This window comes from Miniopterus schreibersii, assembly GCF_964146895.1.
Source record: "Miniopterus schreibersii genome assembly, chromosome: 19".
In the NCBI taxonomy this organism is placed as follows: domain Eukaryota; kingdom Metazoa; phylum Chordata; class Mammalia; order Chiroptera; family Miniopteridae; genus Miniopterus; species Miniopterus schreibersii.
This window is the reverse complement of record NC_138119.1, coordinates 26,184,919-26,206,038: the sequence shown is the minus strand read 5'-3', so window position 1 is coordinate 26,206,038 and position 21,120 is coordinate 26,184,919. Positions and strand designations below refer to the sequence as shown.

The 21,120-nt window shown below is 46.1% G+C and overlaps 1 protein-coding gene across 2 annotated transcripts in view; it reads left to right on the top strand.

Moving 5' to 3' along the window:
* The window catches only part of DTL (denticleless E3 ubiquitin protein ligase homolog), a 127,463-nt gene that overhangs the window by 83,881 nt on the left and 22,462 nt on the right, over nt 1-21,120 (top strand). The window contains exon 16 of one of the 2 annotated variants that reach the window (XM_081122000.1): nt 1,480-1,964. The exons of the other annotated variant lie outside the window; for it this stretch is intronic. The gene's annotated coding sequence lies outside the window, so the exon portion shown is untranslated. Of the gene's footprint in view, nt 1-1,479; nt 1,965-21,120 lie in introns of those variants that run through there. 2 annotated transcript variants of the gene reach the window in all.

Below are 21,120 nucleotides of genomic sequence, written 5' to 3'. Positions count from 1 at the left end.
TTTTTTGTTTGTTTCACTTGTTTTGGTTTTTTCCCTCCTCCAAAACTACTAAATAATTATATGCATTTAAGATTAAATGTAAGAGCAATGGGAGTTGGGGGAAGGGGGCATAATAAATCCAATCAGAAGAAGAGAGAATGCTCTCTCCTGTCAGTAAACAACTCTATACGGTCCAAAAACAACCTCCACACATGCATCAAATATCGAATGTGTGAAGCCCCCTGTGCCAGCCACAGAAGCTACAAAGGGGGAAAATTACTGTCTCTAAGGGCCTGTTACATAGTTGGAACCACTGTTTGGAAGTAGGCAGGGCGTAAGCAATAAGCAAACAAGTAGTAAACAGATGAGCACTAGGCCTGGAATGACAGGGTGGGATAGCGACACAGAAATAAAGCAAACCCGCTTTCACGTGTTAAAACAGCAAAGATGAAAACAGAGCCGCTCCGCAGCGCTGGCGGGGGTGTGCTGAAGGGAGCACTGTTCTGCGCTATTAGCGGGAAGTCAACTGGCACACATTTTCTCGAGGGCAATTTAGCGCCGTACACCAAGAATTTTTAAAATGTTCCTACTCTTTTGACCCAGTAGTTCTATTTCTAGTAACTTATATTAAGGAAATAATCGGAGACACAGACACTTATTTACAAGGATATTAATAGCATTGTTATTTTTAATGGAAAAAAATAAAGACAGCTCAAATGTTGAACAATAGGGAATCCGTTAAATAACTTATGATTCATCGAATAATGGAACTATGTAGCTGTGAAAATCCATGTTTTTCCGAGGAATTGAGCATTATGGGAAATTTTTCATGTCATAGCAGTAAGTGAAAATACACACGAAACTATTCACACATCACCCACATTCTGTGGCCGTGAGGACACTGAAAGGAAATACATCCAAGATGTAACAGCAGGGAAATGATGGATGGCTCCTTTTTTTATTTCTTTACCACTTCCTTTATTTCCCAAATGTCCTACAATAAGTGTGTATTAGTTTATAGTTAGAAAATGGTTTTAATTTTTTTTTTAATAAAGCAAAATTGATAGGACAAGGTCGCTTATGAGCAAAGCAAGAGGAGCAGGCGACAGGAAGCTTTCATTCAGACAGTGGCTGGGAAGCGCCCCCGCTCTGGCTCTCCCGCTTTGCAGTGTTTAGAGGGCAGGGTCTGAGGACAAGCGAAGAGGGGGAACCCTAGAAACTATCATTTCTTTCCTGTCACAGTCAAGTACTGCACTGCATGGAAACTGTGGGGCAACTTGGAGGCCCTGGCAGTCGGCATCGTTTCCATGCCCCATGGATCTCTTATCTGCCTGTGTTGCTCTTGTTGAGAGAAAGGCCAGAGCAACGTGAGCCTTGAGAGCGTTTGCAAAGCAAACAGGGCAAGGCTCCCCACATTCACACCATCAAATTTTATTTACTTATTATTATTATTATTATCTATTCCTCACCCAAGGGTATTTTTTCCATTGCTTTTCAGAGAGAGTGGAAGGGAGAGACACAGGGAAAGCGAGAAACATCGATCTGAGAGGGACACATCAATTGATTGTCTCCCACATGTGCCCTTGACCTGAATCCAACTTGAGATCCTTCAGTCCACGGGCCAATGATCTAACCGCTGAGCCAAACCGGCTAGGGCACACCAGCAAATTTTTATCATGACTTCTGTCCCTAAGAGCCCTTAATGACCACTCAGGAACAACTGGCCTGCACCGGGCACATTGGAGTGAACAGTGTCCCAATTCTTTTGACCTGATGGAGGCGTGAGGTAGGAATTGAATGAGCAGAGAAGGAGAGGCAGGTGCAGATGTCAAGATATCATTAGATAGCCTAGGAATTCAACCCAATAATTATAAATGCTTCAAGCAGATGGCCAGCGAACACTTGACATTTCATTGTGTTTGCCCCCAGTTCACTAAAGGCTTTTACATTTATTATTTTATTTGATCCTCACCACAACCCTTTGAGACAGGCATTAGGCTCCCCATTTTATAGATGATATCATTGAGGCTCAACAAGATTAAAGGATTGATTTGCCCAAGGTCTCTCTTGGTTAATAAGAGCTGAAGCTGGAACCCATGACTAATGATTCCTCTTTCTTGTTTGACACATTTATGCCCTGACAGACACATTCTCATACAAGAACACACAAATAATACTGAAAAGTGAGAAGAAAAATGAAAGTCTACCTACTGGAAGTTTCTTCATGTGATCTTAACTAACATTTCCCCTTTGGAAATTATTTTTTGTTCCTCAGCCCATATCATCAATGCCAAGGAGACACACCAAGGGCCAGGGCACCACCCCTGGGCCTTCATGCTATGTTTGTGTTGTGTTGTTCAGGCACAGCCGCAGAGCCTGGGCTTAAGTGGGAGTCCCCAGGGGCAGCCCTGGCTACCAAAGGCAGTGGTGCGGCATGGGTTACGTGGCTCATGTGTCCTCTGCCTGTCCCAGGCATGGAGGAATTTTGAGTAAGAGTCTACCATCTTGGATGGGCACCCTGGGTTTAGCTTGGTTCACCCCCAGAAAGCATCCTATTAGAGGAAAGCACAAGTTAAGGCCCCGAATGGGGCACATCTGTTCATCTAATTCCGTAATCCATCTCCATCTCAAGCTCTGTTTCTGACATACACAGAAATGAAATAACTAGAGCTACTTTCAGCCCAGTGTATATATTGCCCCATTTAATTTTCAGTCCAACCCTGTGGAGTGATTGTCCCCATTTTATAATTAAGGATCTTGTGGAATCGTAGAGGTCAAGCAACTTACTCAAGGAGACATGACTAATAAGCTACTCAGGCAGGACTCGAATCCAGCTCTTGCTGGCAACAGAATGCGGATACTTTTCAACGTACTACCCAGCCTTCTTGGGCAGGAGGAGCTCAGTCAAGGCCCTCAGCTCACTCTGATCCAGCAAAGGAGATTCAACCAACTTGGCTGTTTAAAAGCTGCACCACCACTGCTGCGGGCGAGGGGAGCACACACGGAGATGCATTTGCAGATCATGCCTGAAACAGAAGAAGAGAGCTCCCCTTCCTCAGCCAAGAAGATTTGAAATCCCCTTTTCTAGAAAACTTTCCATGCCCTGCCTGAATCTGCTTAGCTTTAGAACATCAGACCTCTCCCCTTCCCTAGCTTAGCCTGCAAATGATTCTCCTGTGGAAAATTTACGGAGCAGTTATAGAAGCATTTCAGACCGTCCACAGGGCAACTGCCTGAGGGTTTGCCTGGAGGAACCTTTCTCAGGATTCCGGCCCACAGAAGGCAGACATATCTTCCTGCTGTGTTTATCCAGTCTCCTCCTGGGCTGCCTAAATCTCCGTGGACAAGGCAGTGAGTCCCAACTCAGCCCCGAATCCTCTGCACCCACTGCTCTCTCACACCAGCTACCTTTCCAGAAGGAACACCCGAATCATCTCAACCTTCAGGAAGTTCACTTCTCAACTGAAACAAAAGCAGAGACTCGCTCCCTAGGAGGGAAGAGATTTTTAGTTGCAGGTTAAAAAAGGGTTTGTTTGTTTTTTTACTTACAGTTTACATTCAATATTATTTTGTACTGGTTTCAGGTGTACGGCATAGTGGTTAGACAATCATATACTTTACAAAATGCTCCCCGTGATATTTCCAGTACCCACCTGGCACCATACACAGTTATTACAATATTATTGACTATATTCCCTATGCTGTACTTTACATCCCTGTGAGTGTTCTGTAACTGCCAATCTGGACTTCTTTATCCCTTCACCCCTTTTTCCCAGTCCCCCAACTCCCCTCCCATCTGGCAGCCACCGGTTTGCTCTCTGTGTCTATGAATCTGTTTCAGTTTTTTTGTTCACTTATTTTTTCTTTAGCTTCCACATATAAGTGAAATCATATGGTGTTTGTCTTTCTCTCACTGACTGACGTCACTGAGCATAGTACCCTATACGTCCATCCATGCCGTCGCAAATGGTACCATTTCATTCAAAAAGGGGGTTCTTTTTATAGAGTTTTTTTCCTTCCAATCTACTCTGTAACCAGCTGTCTGACGTTTTGGAGAGAATCACCTGTCTTCTCACACCCACACCCCGTGTCTGCTATGTCCAGCCTTCAGCCCTGCTGTCAGTGGTCCAGGGCCTGGCCATGGACCTCAGCCCATAAAGATCATGCGCAGGGCAAAAAGCTGAGGTTTGACCCCTTCGCTGCTTTTCCTGTTGCTTACTGTTTGCATAGTCCCGATGCGTGTATCCAGCCCCTCCTATACCCTGAATCGCAGCATGTAGGAGTGGGAGGGACTTATGGGCCCTCTAGCTCCCAGAGCACCTCCTCAGCCTACTCCTAAAAACCCACCTCCTGGGTCTTGGACCCAGAACTCTCTCGTTACCACAACAGCTCCTAGGGGAACTGCCCCTTCTTTTCCTTGCATCTCTGGCCTGGTTGCTTCCAAAACAGAGGCAGGGCCCTTCACAGTCACTGCTCAGCGCTGCTGACCAGAGAAGCAGAATCTTCCAGTTCTAATCACCCTCATGGGACCTCTTAGGTTAGCCAGCAGACCGGCAGGCACAGGCAGGGCTGTTTAGCCCACTTCTGTGGTGCCAAGGAATGGTAGGCATGACTTCCCAGGGGAGGGGTGGGTAGCCACCCGTCCTCCTCTGGTCCTTGCCCCTGTAACCCCATCATAGCCCCCGCCCTCCCCTCCCTGGACTAAGCCGCCTCCATTCCTGTGGGCAGGAAAGATGGGCCTCCAGTCTAGAGGCTCTCCCATACCCTCTTCTAGACAAGTCGTGTCCCCACACGTCCTCGCCTGGGAATCTCAGCAAGGCATTTGTGCTCAGTGAGGGCTTGGGTTGGCAATAGTAATCACACCCCGATGAGGATTTACGAGCTCCCCGGGCCTGTTGGGTGACTCTGCCTTGGGAAGCCTTCCAGTCCGCAGCTGGGTCTGTCCCCACAATGCAGCATGCTCTGCTCTGAGTCAGAGCTCGCAAATGCTGAACCGACTACCACCCTGCGCCTCTGCGCCTCGGGATGACACATTCCCCCAGATGCTCTCACTGTAGCCTCCCTCCCACAGCAGGCTTTACACCTGGTCTGCAGGTTGGCTTGGGGCTTCAGGTGAGTTTCTTGTTGTGTCAGTTCTTAGTCATTCCTGCAGCGATGACTTGGGTATTCCAAAGGGACAGATTATCATAAAATAATTTAAATTTGTCTCTGGAATGTGTTAGGTGACTTGTTTGTTTTAGGCAGAGCACCAACCTTCCTAATGATATTTAATTTAGGGTAATGAGGAAAAGAAATGGCATTCCATCACCCCAGATTAGTTAGATAGGCAGCTCCGGAGGTGGGGGACAGAATGGGGCCAGTGGGGCAGGTTATAAAACAATGTGTTCAACATTCACAGTGGCCAGAGATGCCTCAGTCACTTTCCACATGCCCTGGCGGATGCATGGGCTCAGTGCTTTTGCTCCCAAGAGTAGGCTCACACATCTGGCCATCTCCCATTGGTTTGGAGAGGCCTGACATCTCGGGAGCAACAGAGGAGCAAACTCTTCTTATGTCCAGGACGTTGGGAGCTGTACCCTAAAATAAAGAAGGATGGGATATAATACTCCTCTCCTGGTGAATGTGGGGAGGATATGCTTTCAGGAGCCTACAAAGGGCCAACTCCCTGTAGCCCTTTCTAGGATCTTAGAACTCTTAGCCCTGAATATCAGGACACAAAAAGACTTCAGTGAGTACAGAAGGGGACGAGGCAGGCAGATGGAGTGAGAACTGTACAGGACTTAGACTCAGAAGAAAAGGACTGCCTCTTGTTGGCTATGGGATCTTGGGCAAGTTATTTAATTGCTCTCATCTTCAGTATACTCATGTGAAAAAATTAAAACAAGATTAGTGACCTTATAGATAAGTGGCATGTAAATACTAATATTTATTAAAGTATTTTGGAAGCTGTAAAGTTCCATGCAAATCTCAGTTATTAACCCTGACTGGCTCAGTGAGACTCATCCACAGTCCTGGAAACACAACTCAAGGGGCATGCCACCTTAGAGATTAAACGACTGTGTGTTCAGCACACAAGAGGTATGCGCTTAACCCTGCTGTTCTCATTCTGACGTAGGGAGCGATAGCCCAAGAATCCAGAGTCAGACTGCCTGCCTTCCTGCACATAGTCTTCTCTCGTTTTCCTGACATTTGGTTAAATTTGGTAATGGTTGCAGATCTCAGCATCTTCAGAAATGCTCGGTAGTATTACCACCTACTTTGGAAGCCAGGTTGGCATCTGCCCAGGCTCTGAGGAGGAGGGTGCTTCCAAACACTGCCCAGGCTCCCTTATCTAAGGTCCTTTCTTCAAAGGGTGCGGAGGTGGCGGGGAGGCGGGGGAGTGGGAAGAGCAGCAGGATGTGTGTGTGTGTGTGTGTGTGTGTGTGTGTGTGTGTGTGTGTGTGTGTGGCAGCCACTGCCGATCTTTAGCTTTCCTTGCACAGAGGAGAAAGAAAAAAGAGCCGCGACTGAAGTGTCAGGATACCCTAAGTTTTCCTCCCCTGATCTGAACCCGCATTCCCATCTCTCAGTTTTCCCCTGCTTTCTTTTGACTGTTGCTTCCTCCCCCGGCTTTAGTGTTTTTGTTCTCCGGCCCTCTTATCTGAAAGCCACAGGGCCTCTGGAAGCAGCCGGCAGACTCCTTTAGAGGAAAGTGAGATACGTGCTCTGCGACCAGCGAGGTAACCTGCAGGCTCTCGCGGTCGCTGAGAACGTGAGCGACAAGCTCACCCAGATTTTCTCAGATGGCCTCTCCCTTTGAGCTTAGGTCTGGCTCTTCCTAGGTCTTCACAGATTTGTGTTCCTAACCCGTCCAAACCCAATGAAATGTTAGTTCTCATTCTACCTGTAGCGGGCAGCTGCGATTAGGCCTTCGCCTCAGGGCCTTTATTTAGCTAATCCTCCCGTCTCCAAGTGCTTCCTTCCATTCGTAGTAACTGCGTAAATTTCAAATTGTCGGCCAGTGGACATAGTGTTTCTAAAAAGAGGACCCTTAAGAAGGCTTTAGTAAGTCAGGCATCTTCTATAGGTTTATATCCTATCTCAGGTGGGCACCCTTGAGGAAGAGTCAGATTCGGGGTTCTTGTGCAGGGGGACTGTTCTAGAAGAATTCTGAAAGGGAGGGAGGGGGCAGGATAGGGAAGGGGAAGAAGTTAAGCAGGAATGTGTCTTCAGGAGAAATGTGGCCTCCGCCTGGTCCTGGGAGCTCTGGAATATAAACGGCACCACAGAGTTTATCCTGCATCGACGCAGGAGGCGCATGCTTTCATATCCCCACACCAGGCAGTCACTGGCTGCAGGCAGTGGAGGGGTGTCATTCCCAGGTGGCTGCAGTTGTCCAAGGTGTGCGTCATCTGGAGGAAGGACACTCATGATTGTAAATGGAGCCCAGGTGCACCACCAGCCTCTGCTACGTACCCTCTGACTCCCTAGGCCCAGTCCTGGAATTCTGCCACATTGAAGTGATGCTAAGTATGGAAAAGCAACAACCACACACAAAGATGTTTATTTGTGTCATTTCTTTTAAAACACTTTAAAATGCAAAAACGTAAACTGTCAGTGGGATAGGAGTACGTCAGTTATGTAACGGTGTAATTAAGTAAATGAATTATGTACTTTCATGGCATTTTTTACCCCAAAGTCATGGCCTCTGTCTACCTCTCTGATTTTATCTGGTGCCACTCTGCCCCCTGCTCATTTTACTCTAAGCGAACTGGTCTCTCTGTTCCTCCAACATGCCAAGCTCTCTGCTTTCCTCCGGCTCTCGCGCTTACGTTCTCTCTGCCTAGAACACTTGGCACAAGGCTGCTCATAAAATCATTCAGGTCTTAGATCCCATATTATCCCTTCAAAGAGGACTTCCCTAAATCCCCACTTCAACAGCTTCCCTTGTCGCTCTCCAACATATACTCTGTTTCGTAGCTCCTATCGCTCTATGGCTTGCTCATTTATTTCTTATCTTTTACCTGTCTTCCATCTACTAGAGTAAAAGCTCCCGAGGGTGGCGAGCTTACCTGTTCTGTTCACTGCTTTATCCAGAGCCCGGAGCACAGGAGTTACTCAATCAATGGCTATTTGATAAGTGAATGAAAGGATACACAGTTTAAAATGATGTTTACAAAATTATGCAATAACATGGGAAAAATCACAAAAATCCACTGTTAAGTGAAAACATCATGATATAAAACATCATGTTATGTAATTAAATCTGCATTGAGATAACTTCTGCTTCTGGCCATGATGAAGTAACAGGGGCTCCGGGAATTTACTCTCTTACCTTAAAGAACTAAAAACCTGGACAGGGTATGACACAGTGGTTTCACCCGTGGCACAAGAGTCAGCACAGGACTGTGGTCCTGAGAGAAGGGGGGAAAAATAAGTCAGTCCTATGATTGCTTCAGCTTACTACCTGCAGGCAGTGTCCAGGCTGCGGTGTGCGGAGGGGGAACCCAAACAGAACCTGGCACCCTCACTGAATTGAGAGGTTGGCATTCACGGAAGCCAGGTGGCATATCGGAGAGAACGGACCTGCCCAGAGAGAAAACTCCAAAGATCTACATGTCGCGTCTTTGGTTGAGTACTGCTCTGTGCGTGTGTGAGAGAAAACCACATGAATCTGGGGTGGGGATATACAACAATATATAAAGCAAGAGTTCCGCAAATTCCTGCAGCTTACAGATTTCTGCTACCATTAGCAAGAGTGAAAATCTCCTAATACACAGAGCAACAGGTAGAGCCCTCAGAAGGCCACTGTCTTAGTAGTGGGGCTAAATCAGCCCTAGACTCACTGTTGCTTAGGTCCCACCCTGACAAAGCTTGAAGGAAGCCTTGTGGGAATCAAACTGACCCTAAGTAACAGAACCGCATGCCAGCAACCCAGAGCACAACTTAAAGGATTACAACAAAATCTAGTGCCCAGCCATGTAAAATTCACAATATCCTGCAACCATAGAGAAAGAGAATAAACTGATGGTTGTCAGAGGGGGTGCTTGGGGGCTGCGTGGAAAAAGTGAGGGGACAAAGAAGTACAATGGGCAGTTATAAAAGTAGTCACAGGGATGTCAAGTAAAGCACAGGGAACATAGTCAATAATACTGTTATAACTATGTATGGTGCCAGGTGGGTACTACACTTACTGGGGGGATCACTTAGTAAATTATATAAATGTCTAACCATTCTGGTGGACACCCGAGATTAATATAATATTGATTGTCAACTGTAATTGAAAAATAAAATTATTTTAAAAGAACCTGTTTATTGCCCCTCAAAGCCATCTCTTACATAATCCTAAAACAAAGTTCTTAGGTGTTCCAGTCAACAGAGATTGGGGGGGGGGGGGGCTTGGTGGTATTTTTCATGTGTTGGGGTGGGGTGGGGGGTTCCTGACTCCATGTTATACCATTCCTCTTTCTAAAAGAAAGTTTGCATCCCTTTATACCCTGTGGCATGATTTGCTTGACTCCGCATCCTGACATACGCTGAAACCTCAGTTGTAGCAAAAAATTAACTTTATGTGTTAACCAATATTTGGCAGTGCGTGTGAAAGCATCAGCAAGAGCAGAGAGTACATAGGAAACAGGGTTCCAGCCCCAGGAAGTTCAACTCGATTCTGTCAAGGCTGACTAAACACCTGCCATATCCAAGGCCCTGAGCCTGATCAGGTCACGTGGGGTGGACTTCTGTCACCAGCAGAAGCTCTTCAGCCTTGAGACATATCGCTGGGCTGGGGCGGGGCCAGTTAAAAGTGAGGAAACCACTTATGTACGTCAGAGATATGTTTTCTCTTTTTTTTCCCTTTGGAAAGATGTTCTTGGGAGTTCTTTGCCGGGAAGTCGGTCACTTCCTGCCCCAATGGTGAGGTTTCCGAAAGGCGTAGAGAGCTGCTTTTACCACATGGAATTGGCTGAAGATGCCACCACACAGCAGAAGGCAGGCCTCAGGGAGGGTTCTTTCCAGCATCAGGAAAGGTGGGCATGTCAGGAAGCTTGGGGACAGGAGGCAGCAGGCACAGGACAACCGGTATGGGCTCCGCAGGGTAGGCTGGAGGGCTGAGGGCAGAGGTCAAAAGGACCTGGAAAAGTAGCAAGTCTGCTGGAGAAGCTGCTAGAAGAAATGCCCTGAGAGTGTGGGGAAGCTCACGAGAGGAAAGAGCGGCGTAAATGGTGAGAAAGAGTGTTGCAAGGGTCTGCAGAAGGAACAGCAAACCCTAATAGAAATGAAGGTACCTGGGCGAGCCACATGCAGGAAGGGGTCACAGGGACCAAGAAGGGGAAGAAAAGGCAGCCGGTAGGGCTGAGAGGTGACACTTACCTACCTGGTCATGCCCGACAGAAGACCTCCCCAAGTGTGGGTGCTAAATCTGTGTTCAAATTTGTATCGCGCATATATTATCTTTGTGTAATTTAAATGTGTACTAAGTTCTATTGGTAACTTATCCATGGGAGTGATCAAATTAATATCAAATGCATCCTTTCTTGCTAAAGGTAGTGGTCTATGCAGGCAAGACAGACCCCTGCCTCAGGCCCATGCTTTGGAGCTATTCAAAGTCTGGTCCTTGTACCAGCAGCACTGGCGTCACCTGGGAGGTTGTTAGAAATGCAGAATCTCAGGCCCCACGCCAGATCTGCTGAATTAGATCCCAGGTGATTCACATGCACATTCAAGTCTGAGAACCATGCTTGTTCCAGCTCATCTCGCCTCAATGGACCAAGAGTCCTCTAGGCCAGGGACATGTGGCCACCCACATCTAGACCATGGCCACCTCCCCCTCTAGACCATGCTCCAGGTGGTTGGGACACCAGGATCCTCTGCCCAGATGGCTGTCCCTGATCCAGCCTCCAGGGCCAGCGTGACCTTTCCCCAGGCCCATCCTCCCAGGCTGACCTCGCTGCTAGGGTGAGATCTCTGGGACAGAAAGGTGGCCTCAGTGCAGCTGTTTGCAGGGCATGTGGACAGAGGTTGGTCTGCAGGCTGGAGAACCCAGGGGCTTGCATGTGAGGCCCCTCAGAGAGAGCCAGGAGCAGGAAGGGAAGCGGGACAGATGAGGGGGATGGGAGTACTTGTTCCTGCCCCACCCCATTCCAACACAGAACTACAAGAAGTTCAAGAATTCTGCATTCAAAATTGTCCTTTCCAGGTCATTATGAAAGTATCTTTGTCAAGGTAGGAGAATAAAGCCTATTTTATTTAAAAGTTTATTCTCTAAATTCATAACTTTAAAATATTTAGGCATATGTACATAGGACTCCATGTGTGCTTTTGCATGTGAGCTACAAATGCTTTTGTTTTACCCAAAATACACAAATCTGGAGAGAGCCAAATGACCATCCTTACATTCACTGGTTCCCAGGCAGGGCAGGACTCTATCTGAGCTGGCTCCTGGTAACCCCTTGACCTTGCCTGGTGGGAGCATAGATGAGGGACCCTGTGGAGCAGCCCCCCGGAACGAGTCAAGGAGGAGCCCCCAAGCTCTCCACAGAGCCCCCAGATGGAAGAGGCAAGTCCCCGGTGCCTGTCCTTCATTGTGTTGTAGAGACCCCAGACCCCACTGCCTCAGCCATACCCCTCACAGATGCAGGGGGTGGGGGATAGGGGGGGTTAATCCCCTCGACCCCACCCGCCTTGGCCCCTGAGAAGTGCCTCAGTGTAGCCTGCCTGGACAAGGCCCAGCTCAGTGGCTCAGTGAGCACTTGGATGCCACGGACTCCTACCTGGACAACCTACAGACCACGCTGGCAAGCATGGCTTCATCGTGGACACCAGTGCCCTAGTGGATCTGTTTAGGCCCTCGGTGACAGTGCCAGACATGAATCTGCCCAACCTGAACAGCAGCCTGGCCAGCATCCAGGAGCTCCTGTCACCCCAGGGCAGGCTCTACACTGTGGGGGTAAAAAAAGGGGGCAAAAATCCTGAACTGGTGCTTCGCCAAAGAAGATATACAGATGGCAACTAAGCATATGAAAAGATGTTCAACATTATATGTCATTACAGAATTGATCATTAAAACAACAGTGACCTACCACTACACAGCTATCTAGAATGGCCGAAATCCAGAACACTGACAACACCAAATGCTGGCCAGGATGTGGAGCAACAGGAACTCTCTCATTGCTGGTGGGAATGCAAAGTGGCACAGTCACATTGGAGGACAGTTCGACAAGTTTCTTATAAAACTAAACATACTCTTACCCAGCCATTTTGCTCCTCGGTAATTACCCAGATGAGCTGAAAACCTATGTCCACACAAAAACTGCACGTGGATGTTTATAGCAGCTTTATCCATAACTGCCAAAGCTTGGAAGCAACCAAGATGTTTTTTGGCAGGTGATGGATAAACTGAGGTGTATATAGACAATGGGATATTATCCAGTGCTAAAAAGAAATGAGTTATCGAGTCATGCAAAGACGTGGAAGAATGGTGAATGCGTTTTACTCAGTGAAAGAAGCCAATCTGCAAAGGCTACATACTGTATGATTCCAACAAAATGACATTCCGGAAAAGGCAAAACTGCGGAGACAATGAAGAGATTAGCGATTCCCAGGGGTGTGGTGGGGGGAGAAACGAATGGGCAGAGCACAGGACTTTCAGGGCAGTGAAACTCTTCGATGTGGTACCACGATGGTGGACACGTCATTATACATTTGTCAAAACCTATCGAATGGACAACACCAAGAGTGAAGAACCCTGATGTTACCCATGGACTTGGGTGATACAGGTGTGTCGATGTAGGTCATCAATGATAACAAATACACCACCTGGTGGGGTATGTTGATAGTGGGGGATGCTGTTGGGGGTCAAGGGGTATATGGGAAATCTGTACTTTCTGCTCAATTTTTCTGTGAACCTAAGCCTGCTCTAAAAAATAAAGTTTAAAGGCAAAAGAGGACATGGAGACGAAAATGACACTTTACCTCTGTGGTCTTCCTCCTAAAAACCCATAATCCCAGTCAAGTCATGGGGAAAACATCAGACAAATCCCAGTGGAGAAACAGTCTGCCCAAGAAACTATCACAGCCAAGAGGAGCCTAAGGAGACATGACTTCTAAATGTAGTGTGGCATCGTGGATGGGACCCTGGAACAGAAAAAAAGACATTAGGCAAAAACTAGGGAAATCTGAATCAAGTATGGACTTTAGTTAATAATAATGTATCAGTATTGGTTCACTAATTGTAACAAATGTACAATACTTTCTTTGCAATTTTTCTGTAAATCTGAGAGTATTCTAAAAAAAAATAAAACGTATTTTTAAAAAAATATATTGAACACGCTCATGTGATTTTTACCCTATAGTGCCTACTTGCCTTTATTATTTACTTATTTATTTATTTGCTGATCCTCACCTGAGGATATTTTTTCCACTGATTTTTAGAGAGAGTGGAAGGGAAGAAGGGAGAGAGAGAGAGATGAAAAGAGAGAGAGAGGGAAAGAGCCATCGATTGATTGCCTCCCACACACACCCTGATCAAACCTGCAACCCAGGTAACTGCACTTGACCAGGAATCGAACCCACGACCCTTCCGTGAGTGGGCTGACGCTCTAACCACTGAGCAACACCAGCCAGAGCCCTGCTTGCCTTTAGAAATGATGTGTCCCTGCTCACACCTGTGCTCAGCGGGAGCTCAAGGGAGGTAGCCACACTTACAATCAGCAGTCACGTCTCACTAGGCACCTGTGGTTTCCCCAGTCACTGTGTGCTATTCCACGCTTACTGCGGCCTGAACATTTACACGCTGCTCCTTCAAATTCTGCGCTGGCAGAAGGAGGATGTCGTGGAGTCTTGGCCTGCTCGGGCTGCCATGACAAAATGCCACAGGCTGAGTGGCTTAAACAGCAGACACGGATTTCTCTCAGTTCGGAAGGCCGGAGGCCCACGAGCAACATAGGTGTTTGGGGGGAACTCTGTCATTCAGTCCACAACAGGTGGTTCAGGCCCCCAGGCTCTGGAGCCAAACTGCTTTGAACAATGAACTCGGTGACTATCTGTGCCTCCGTTTCCTCATCTGTAAAATGGGAGATAACAACACCTACCTTGCAAGTTGCTCTGAGGATTAAATGAGTCGATGTGTATGAGGCGCTTAGAACAGTGTTGGCACCTATCAGCGAACGCAAGCTATTATCATCATCATGATGACGCAGTTAATGGGCTCCTACTGGGGTTTTTCCTCAATATATTACATATAAAAAGTGTTCTGAAGTCAGACGTTTGAGAAGCGCTGCAACAAACAATGGGGACGCTTTTAAAAAGTTTTGAGCAGGGAGGCTCTGCCTTCAGTGTCCTCCCTTCTCTGCAGATGTGCCCATCAAAGATACTCAGCCAAAGTTACTGCTTCCTCCCTTTGTTCCCCACCTCATTTGTCAGGCTGGAATTTTATGTTCTTGGCACGTTCTAACTTTTAACTTAGGGGGGGGAAATGGATGGAGTTACATATTCAACGGTATAATATTATGATAGTTCTCGGCTCCATCTCACATTCTTTTGGCAGAGAATTATATAAATAAAAGCAGACATCTAATGAACATAGAGCACCTAGTTATGCAATTTATTTGAATTCCAAGTACAATTTTGATTTCTCAACAAATGTCTACCTTTATTCCATGTGAACTTTAATGGTTATTTTGTTCCTTACCTAACTCGTGGCACATCGTAGTTATTGACTGCACTTGCCCTTCAGTTAGGCTAAAATAGCTTGGCCCATCTTCCACCAGAAGTTTGTGATCTCACGGCTTCCATTTTCAACTCGCTACATGCATTTTTGAATGGTTGGTATCATACACAGACTGCACTTCTTTACATTTTTAATTGTGGTAAAATACACATAACATAAAATTTATCATCTTAACAATTTTAAGTGTACAGTTCAGTGTGGACTATAGTTAATGCCTGTTTTATGGACCTACCTGCATTTAACTTGTGATTTGTGTAGACACAGTGTATACATATCTTTAAAAAAAAAAAAAAAAAAGTCCTCAGATGCCTAACCACATCCCGAAGGAGGCTGTAGAAGGTTTTTCTTTACTTCCTTTTGTTTGTTTTTCTAAAATGGTCCAGCTCTGTTCAACCGGAAAGGTTTGGTTTTCTAAGAAAATCTTAATAATCTGGATAATGGCAATTACTATCATAAACCTCCCTGGACGGCTCGTAATGTTTTCTGTTTTCCTGATACCTTATCTTTTGAATAAGAAAATAAACACCGCTTTGGTTCTCTCCCTTCTGGTGAGGAAAGAAACGGGACAGACGAATGTGGTTCCCGTTTGGTCCAGAAGGGAATCGCGCGCGGAGTCAGGGGAATGCGGCGTCCCAGGGAGGGCCTGAGGCTCCTTTTGAAAGGAGCTGATGGAGAGCCTGCTCCCCCGGCTTTCCCTCGAAAGCTTTGTGCTCAGCTCAGCTAGACACTGTCACTCACACAGCTCTGCCTGTGACGGGTTTACAGCCTTGTCAGGAAGGTGAGCTGCACGTGTTTAAATATATTAAAGCCTGGCCGGGCGTGGCTCAGCGGTTGAGCGTCGACCTAGGATCCAGGCGATCAGGGTTCGATTCCCGGTCAGGGCACATGCCACGGTTGTGGGCTCTATCGCCAGTCGGGAGCATGCAGGAGGCAGCCAATCAATGACTCATCATTGGTGTTTCTGTCTCTCTCTCCCTCTCCTTTCCTCTCTCTGAAAGCAATAAAGATATATATTAAAAAAAAAAAAAAGCAGCTCAAAGCTGTGGGGGGGGGGGGGAGGGCAAATGAAGGTACAGATAGTAAAGGCAGGGCTAGAGGGTTAGAAAAATCTTCCCGGGAGGAGTGGATTCCTGATGCACCTGGGGTCATAAATGGATAGATTGTTGGAGAAACAAAGGGAGACTTAGGGCCTGCTGCTTGGGAAAGTGTATGAGCAGAGGAGAAAATGAACTCGCCTGCTGAGAAAACCTGCGTCTCCCTAAACCGTTTTACTATTAATTTTCATCTGAACTTCAGTTGGATTTTATTCCATTTGCAAAGGCTGTTTTTTGCTCCCACCTCTCCTTCAGTCCCTCAGGCAACTTCTAGCATCTACCTGTTGATGTTTCTGTGGATGAGAAACAGTTATGTGTCTTTTCCCCCTTCTTGGACATTGGCTTCCTAAGGGTAGAGGTCATGACCATGATGTGCAACAAGCCTGGGAAAAATACAAGGAGATACTTCTTGCCTGAATCAGGCCATGTATTCAGGGTTAGACTTCTCTCTCAGAAAGAAATGCCTGAGAAATGTTGGGGGGGAATCATACCTTCAGACACTTGTGAGGTGCCTGTGAATAACTAGCTTTGGGGAGGACCCACCCCATCGCTGACCCTGAGTTTCTCCCCACAGAGATCATGTGGTTTCCACAACTGTGTTTATTCAATAGCAACACTGACCAGTCTGGCCTCAGGGCCAGGTCTGGCTTAAGTCTGGACCGTGAAGGCACTGATCAATTTTGTGGTCTCTCCAGACCCTCTGGGGTCTCAGTCTGGTTACTCGGCTTATCCTGATCACATGGTTTAGCCAAGAAAAAAGGGCTTCTGGGCAGAAAGCCATTAGGAAGAATGTCCCTCAGGAAACAACACACCCTTTTATTTATGGTCTTTTCCTCCCCCCTACCACCAAATCAGATTTTGCTTTCTCACACTGCTGAGGTGAAAGAGACAAAGACTTGTGTTTAATATGCAAAAGCAGTAGCTCACATCCAAATTGCTATTATCCCTGCAAAAAGACTGCTTTCACTGCTTCGAGAACCGTTTAGCTATTTACTTTCATTGTGTGGGTTACAGTCACCTATTTTTTGTTGGAGTTTTATGTAGCATAATCACAAGGAAGGGAAAGCAGTTATATACTATTTTTCTAGCCATTCATCCCACTGAATTTTTATTTAAAAAAAAAAAAAAGACTAAGAAGGAAATTTTACCTGGATTTCATGTAAAGAAATTGCAAATAACTAGTATAAGATCTGAATTTTTAAAAATTACATTTTATCTTGTTCTTTCTTATTTTTATCCCATTTTCCAAGACACATGATAAAATCACTGACATGTGCAAGTATAAAATGCACTGTGCGCCCTGGATTTCTTTTGGTTCTCTTGTCTGTCAAATGAAAGTTTGGCCCTGAATAGATTATTTTTGTTTCTTTATAGTTTAATATTTATGATCCTTCAGGAGGATATGGTTCTGTTTTTGTTGGAAATTTAAGATGATAACATCGGTTTAAAAAGCACACGCTCTAGACTCTGAGTCTAGAGGACTAGAAGGAGAGACAAAAATTCAGCATGGAGTAGATGGACGACTACCACTGAAGACCCCCTGGTTCTAAGAAGAGTCGGCATTAGTGTGAACAGAAGGAAGAATCAGCAGTCCTCCCACGGAATCATTCTACCTGGAGTTTAATATTTGCAGCCAAGGGGTTTGAGGAAGGTAAAGAACATGCGAAGGGGTCCAATGACAGTCCAAGGGGAGTGGCAGGAGCCCAGTCAATAGGAAAACACCTAACCCCTACCTGAAAGTATGTGAATAAAATAAACTAAAAAACACTGTGTTGGCCAAAACACACAAGCCAATCTCTGGCTATATTTAGCCCACAAGCTATTAGTTTCCTACACTTAAATTCTAATCCAACCAGTCCCTTTATTTTTTCGGTAAAAATCTGAGATCCAGCGAGGGGCAGTACTTTGCTGGAGGTCACACAGCTATTTAGTAGTGTAGCAAGGACCAGAAGCCAGGTTTCTTGATTCCCAAGTCTGATTATTCCCTCGCTTGCATCTGCTCCAGCCAAGCCAGTCTCCTGATTGTCTAAGCACAGAATGTGCCATGGTCTTATCCCAAAAACAGTTTCAGCAATACCTGCGTCATCGAGGTAAAAGGAGATCTATTTAAAGTCACTTTTAAAAAGTGTTGGCACATTAAGTCATTATTAAATTGTGAAGACTCTAGAACAGCATCATGCAACAGCCACATAGGTAATTTGAAATTGTCTAGTAGCCGCATTCACAAAAGTAAAACCAATATATAAAAAATATTATTATTTCAACTTGTAATAAATATAAAAATATTAATAAGACATTTACATTCTTCATTATAGAAATCTTCAAAATCTGGTGTGTATTTTACGCTGACAGCACATCTTAGTTTGGACCGTCACATTTCACGTGCTCGATAGCCACTGTGGCTACCATGTTGGACAGCGCAGGTTCTGGAAGTTTCCTTATTGTTCCATTCCCACCCTGCTCACAGCCAACCAAGGACGAGAGAAAGTCCCCAGAGGTTTATCTCTCTCAAGCCTTCCATTGCTGGTTAATTAAATCTCTAAGCAACGGCTGAGTCACTTGCAACTGTGGAAGACAATTTAAGAAATCTGTCTCAAAGCCAAGAACATAGCTCCCCTAAAAGGAGGGGAGGCGAGTCCTTACAGCTAGATGCCTTGAAGGAGGAAGAGTCAGCTTTGAATCAGGTGCCCTGCGTGGGAGGGGAGAAGATAAGTCATTGACAAGGAGAGAAGAAAGCCCAGAAGAGGAATGGGTCCCATTAGAGTCACGGTTTCCTTCCAGGCTACCATAAAGGAGCGTCTACGATGCTTTACTCACTAGGTCCCCACAACTTGCCTATGAGGTGGGCACCAAAATTCCCATTTTATAGAGGAGGAAACTGAGACACAGAGAGGTCATGTAGCTTGCCTGAGGTCATGTAGCTGGTAATCAGAAGAGCTAGTGCTCAACCCCTAGTTCTGATGGACTTCAACACCTAATTCTTAACCACAGGGCTAGACTTAGGATGTTCTCACACCATCTCCAAATACCCAGGAGGGCCACATGGACGTTTGCATAAAATGGACGTGAGTGTTGGCATTTACATATAATTTATTATTGTTCAAATGACTGAATGGTCTATTTTTAGGCAAATTTCAGTCTAAAACAGTATCACTGCTTCCCAACAAAGTGCTAGTTTTTTTCATCTTTCCCTTTGCTGTTCCTTTTCACCCACCCACTGTTTCTGGAGGACTCCTGGGAACAAAACTGTATGAGGGGGCGACAGATAGCAAAGAAGTAGGAGGTGTATGTCAGAAATCAGCAGGGCTGGCTACCAGCAGAGGAGTTGGCATATCTATAACATCTGATTTGAGGTGGGGGAGTAGACAAATAGCAAAAATTTGGTGTAATTTTTCTTCCTACAACATCTGCTATTAGATAGGACACTGATACTTGGAATCACACAGTGTCCATGATCCATATGTGGCTTAGGTCAACATTGTATTTAATTATTTCTCAATATTCCCAGAGATGGTGGCCAGTACCAGTGCAAATGGGAGCAGCCCAAAGAAGGGGGCCATTCACAGACTTAGCCTGGGGGTGTCCTAAAGCCAAATGAGAATGTCTTGGGTGTTATTTACAGCTTCAGACTCCACAGGATGAAAGGCTACAGGCTTCAGCCACATAAACACCCAGGATACCCCCAGGCTGAGTGCTGGCTGTGAACGGCTCCTTTCTTTAGGTTGCCTTCAGAGCACTCTTTTCACCTCTCAGTTATGTACTTGCTGAAACCCCTAGCACCTAGTAGGCACCTAAAACCTTTGAACTGTAACACTTTGAACCCACTAGTCAAACCACTTTGCAAAAATTAACAGCTGTCATTCATATGTGTACTTCTTTATAGAGCATTTTCATAAATGTTATTTCTTTAATTGTCACAACTTCTTCGATTGTGAGGCGGGAAAGAAAAATCTTATTTTCCAGGAAACAAATAAATAAACAAACCAGGCTTCAGAGGGCTTAAGTAAATAGCCCAAGGTTCATGCAGTTAGTAAGCAAAAGGTCTGTCTCTTGAATTCAGATTTCGGGTTCCAAATCCCAAGTGCTTCTCCTTGCCTGGGGAGGAGCTGGGAGGCTGTTGGTTTCTCTCCTCCCCCTTCCCCTCCTTTGCCCTCTGCCCAGTAGAGCCACTTTTTAGAGGAACCGTAGCAAAGCTGTTCTTACCCTGAGTTGAACCTCACTGTGCAATAAGGAGCCGCGTGGCTGGTTCAGCGTAACTGAGGACACCCTGGAGCCAGGCACTGTGCTAAGCACCCAGATGTAAATAGGAATAAGGCAGGTGAGAACGCACAGCGGAGGTTCCTGGGTGTTTCTGCTGCACACCCAAGAAAGAGACGGGGAGCTCGTGCTCTTGGAAACAGGGCAAAAAGCGGCACCGACCAGAATAAAGGCAAAATGTCAGTAACAGCCCCAAAGCAAGAAGAGTCATAAAGTGAACAACAAAGAGACAACTGCAAAGAAAGTGGGGATTGACTTTTGAGCTCCTCTTCCCACCCCCACCCCTGTTCCCAGTATCCCCGGCTAGAATGGCCTATGGCTAGAAAAGACCTGGTAAAGCTGATGCAGGCACCCAGGGGCCTGAGACCCACGGTGGTTCTTGGATTCACGCAGGAAAGAATCCAGTTTCGGGCCAGCATAGAGTTTAAAGCTAAAGTGAGTTTATTAGTGAGGCACTGAGACAGAGAGTGGCTCCTCCACAGACAGGGCAGCCCCCTTTAGCAGAATTTGCTTCCTTTGTTGAGGTTCATTTAGTCAGGGGACAGGTTATTCAATAAGGGAGAGCAATATTCAGGATCTTCCTGGGAAGGGGGTAGAGATTTCTCAGAGGAGCTCCGCTGACCATTCTGTATCCTTACATGGGCTTTCATTTTCCGATCATGGCGTTGTGGGGTGTGTCCTTTAGCATAATAATGTATTAAAATGAGTATATAATGAGGCCAGGGGTTACTGTTCGGTGAAATTAGTTGCCATGTTGGATCAAGTTGTTCTCTGCTGGTTTAAGCCATAAACCTGGTGGGAGATAGTCTTGCTTCCTTATTGACGGTCCCTGTAGCTTTTATCGACCGCAGCTATTTCACCACATGTCCTGATCTCAAAACTGGCCATATCTTGAGCTAGTTGACAGCAAGAACATTGAGGGAAGTTTCCCCTTTGATGGCTTCCTCCTCACCTGGACAGATGGGACACTATTGTTGGGGGACTGGAGTGGGATATGGGAAACAGGGAGGGAAAACTTGCTGTCTGTCATCTCTATTGACTAGGCCTCAGAAACTCTTCTGGTTTGGCTGTGCGTTACTGGTTTTG